General features: G+C 34.7%; 1 long non-coding RNA gene across 1 annotated transcript; it reads right to left on the reverse strand.

Moving 5' to 3' along the window:
* Positions 1-232: 232 nt before the first annotated feature.
* On the reverse strand, positions 233-3530 carry LOC134238408 (uncharacterized). Its single transcript, XR_009986010.1, has 3 exons — positions 3468-3530; positions 2116-2310; positions 233-501 (listed from the first exon to the last, which is right to left on the reverse strand). It is a non-coding gene; the product is annotated as an uncharacterized LOC134238408 (long non-coding RNA).
* Positions 3531-4193: the final 663 nt, after the last annotated feature.

A 4193-nucleotide genomic window follows, 5' to 3' on the forward strand; every position in this document is an offset into this window, starting at 1 on the left:
GACTTATAAGCGGGTCAGTGGCAAATACCACCAAAATAACATCAAAAAATACAACCGACTTATAGGCGAGTATATACGGTAGATCTTATATATTGCCACTGAAGACAGACCTCTATCATCTTTACCATTAGAAATTTAGAATTGGTATGTCTTCCCTTGGAAGCGGAAGACCTCAATACAGATGTAAACATGCAAGATCTGACAAATATTTAAAAAGAACATTTATTCCAAATTAAACATATTAGATTTTGTAACAAAATCCATTTCTCTTGAAAAACTGAAAGCAATTGATATAATCATATTTGTGGATTTATGTCTGTTTCTCAAATCAAAATTTAAATATGATATATTTAAAATCATCTTCTTGAACTGAGACTTGATTCAGTTGATTGCTTCAATTTCATTCTGCTGTTTATTCTTTGTCATCTCCCAAAAGAGGCTCTTCTGGCAAATCATGATCATGCTTGGCATCAAATTTCAGTACTCAGATGACAGTCACACCTATCAAAAGAAATTGATTTTTTTTAAGTACAACTTATAAGATAAACCATCAAACTTAGTTAAAAGATACTGTCACTTTTCTGCATGTGTATTATTTGTAAAACTACTCTATAATCATTTATAAATTTAGGTTTACACGCAGTCATTTGAGGATGTAATAAAATAACATATTAGTTTTTCATGATTTCAAATAAAAGGTATGTACATTACTTGTTCATGTCAAAATTTATTAGAAATGGTAATGGTTAACAGTTGTTAACCGACTAATCAGTCAGAAAGATGGTATCGGGTTATGATGTTTTATGTGTCAGGATAAGGCCATTCGTAAAGGTGTTACAGCACATTGGGAACAATGCACTAATGAAGTGACAAAACAGCATCGCATAAGGAACAATGAGCAAGCGCAAAGTAACAATGCGGCTCTAGCTCATTTAAAACACCATGCTACTAAGTTTATGAAAGCATTCTAACTGTTTAAGACACTTACATGCTAGCGTGTAGTAAAAATGCGCTATCACGCTTATGACAATGAGCTAGTGTGTTAATGACAACACGGTGACAATGTACTTAGTGCGTTTGTAACCATGTTTCAGCAGGCTGTTTACACTACGCCATCAAGCTTACACATAATAGATTGTGTAAAGTTGTATTAGGCTATTCCAGGCTTTTTCTCTGTTTAGCTTTCACCCATCTTTCAAAAACCTACCTACCTATTTGCAAAAAAAAACACACAAGCCAAAACATAAAACACAGGGTTAAAAGTCATAAACATGACATCCTTCCAATGATTTGATCTAACTGAACTGCTTTAATAGAAGAAATGTCTATTCTTAAGCAAAAACAAGGGATTAAATACACCCAATATACACCCAATATAACTTACTGTACAGAATTATTTGGAGAAATTGACAAAATTGAACAATTTTGCCTAAATTAACCAATTTCAGGACTCCTGATGTTGTGTGTTTTTTCTTACATGGGGTGTTAAAAACCAAGGCGCACAGAGGACGCTAAACATAGAAAAAACTTGGAATGGCCTTAGCATGGCAGCATGTTGAGCGTCAGCACAACTGCATGTTGTTTTAAGTTGCCTTAGCCTAAAAGTGTTGAGAACACTGTGTTAGCACATTGTTCCTAACACGCTCTTGTACTTTATGCACAAATTGCCTTATCAGGACACCATTTAGTTTTCCATATATTTTAAAAAGACAGGGAATAAAATTCAATTTTCGATAAGCTTCTAATCATTGTAAGTGTTTGCCTAAGCGTTTTTTACTATATAACCCAAATACATCATTGTCTGTTATGGTAGCCTAGTGGTAGGGCAATTGCTATGTATAATCATGAAGACGGACTTGATTTAATTAATTCACTGCATCAAACCTATGACAAAAACATGTACTCAGTAATGTTCCTTAACCATGCACCCAACATTTGAAGTGAATGAGACTCTAAAAACCTCACAGTAGATGTTAGGATAATGACCCTGAGTTCCAAGTAAAGGTTCAAATGAAGCTATTCACCAGTATATATTAACATCTCTAAATGAGTGAATGAGTGAGATTCTCATGATAACATTATCAATCAAAGTATCAATAAGAAGCTGATCCTTACGTAGCAAGTTCCAGTCCCACTGCTATATGCTTCAGACAGGTTACTCCAAAGAGACTGTATAAACCAAGATTCTGTGTCACAGTAGGTGTGTAGGTGTTGGCACGAAAAGGATCCCTTACTTCTCAAAGGCAATAAGTGCTGAGTACAAGTCTATATTTGCAGCTTACTATCCCAAGTGGTGGCATCATAAAATGACTGAAAAATATTCGATAGACCAATTAACAAACAAACCATTTCTGCAGACTTATCAAAGAAAAAAAGCAAACTCTACTATTACATTTTTTTTTTTACAAATTTCTTTTGCAATTTAACTAAGAAACATACATATGACATAATAAAATATTTATTAAATTAACTGAGCAATATGTGTGCAATTTTTTTGTCAATAAATTATGATGCTAAATTTTTTTTCTGCAATAACTTTGGACCCACAGTGCTTAGCTTCTTTGAGCTACATTCAAGCTTTAAAGTGGTATTGTAGGCCAAACTTACACTACGACATCATGTAACTTTAGAGTCTAGTGCCCAGTTCAGAAGGAGAGTTAAATTCGCAGTAAATTATCGCGAAGTAAACTAATGTGAATCAACTAATGCGAATCAAACTGTGTTCAGATGACAGCTAATTATAATGCAAAGTAACCAAATGCGAATAAAAAACTTTTACTTCGACAGTCAGGCTTCAGTTAGGTTATTATGACATCATTTACAAATCATGTCACCTTAGGCATAAACAGATGTATTTGACATAATGTCACAGTGTCTGTATACACATTTTAGTGATTATCACTATTTTCCTTAGTTTTTCACTCAGAAATAGCACAAGTACTTAAAGCTGACCACCAACAGATAGCATTTGACTTAATTTTGCCATTTCACATGCCCAAAATTTAATTTGAATTAGCTTCCCTTAGTCATGTTAGTGTTCACAAGGAGCTAATGCAAAGTAATTTAATGCGCAGTAAATTAATTCGAATTAAACTAATTTGAATTGAACTCTCCATGTGAACAGGGCATCGATGCACCATATGTCTAGTGCGGTTTGACAAGCCCGATCTAAATTAAAACTGAATAAGTATCTGCCCTTACCGTACCCTAACAATTAACATCACACCCGTCAACATATTATTAGCTGAAGAACATTTTGTTTTGAATGCAAGTCTTGTTGAAATTACATGCTCACACATATTTAAATTAAATTTAAAGCTGTGGGGATTTTAAAAGGCTAACTGAGAGCGTCTGAACTGTAAAACAGTTAATATGTCGCTGTGTCTGTGTATTTCTAAAAATATCGACAGCTGATAAATGCTCTAAGCTGCCATAGTAATGTAAATTTTAGGTAAAAAAATTCTAACCTTCGAATTCATTCCCATGGTCCACGCCAATCATACATTAAAATGTCACCGTCAGCTCTTTAACCACTCGATACAATTACCACTGCAAGGGAGTTATACCTGTTTAAAGTTTCAGCCAATCAGATTGCAGTTCATGTACACGCACATGTATGCATGTGCATAGTGACCATACCTTCTTGTAGAAGTCCAGTATATATATCAATGTTCCAAATCGCATCCTGTTTGGTTGAAAACCAAGGGAGTTATGGCTGTTTAAAGTTTCAGCCAATCAGATTGCAGCGCACGTACACGCACGTGTATGCCTGTGCATGGTGACCATACCTTCTTGTAGAAGTCGATTATATATATCTATGTTCCAAATCTTATCCTGTTTGGTTGAAAACCAAGGGAGTTATAGCAATTTAAAGTTTCAGCCAATCAGATTGCAGCGCACGTACACGCACGTGTATGCCTGTGCATGGTGACCGTTACCTTCTTGTAGAAGTCGATTATATATATCTATGTTCCAAATCTTATCCTGTTTGGTTGAAAACCAAGGGAGTTATAGCAATTTAAAGTTTCAGCCAATCAGATTGCAGCGCTCGTGCATGCACGTGTTTTCATGATAATTGCTATATACCATGTTGTAGGATATCCTTATGCATGGCTATGTTCAAAATTTCAAAGGATTTCGTCAAAAAACAAGAAAGATATAGAGATTTAGTTTCAGCCAATCAGAGCAAAGCG

Source organism: Saccostrea cucullata, unplaced genomic scaffold (assembly GCF_032062105.1).
Source record: "Saccostrea cucullata isolate Sc308-1 unplaced genomic scaffold, CSIRO_AGI_Scuc_v1 ctg13460, whole genome shotgun sequence".
NCBI classification, from domain to species: Eukaryota; Metazoa; Mollusca; class Bivalvia; order Ostreida; family Ostreidae; genus Saccostrea; species Saccostrea cuccullata.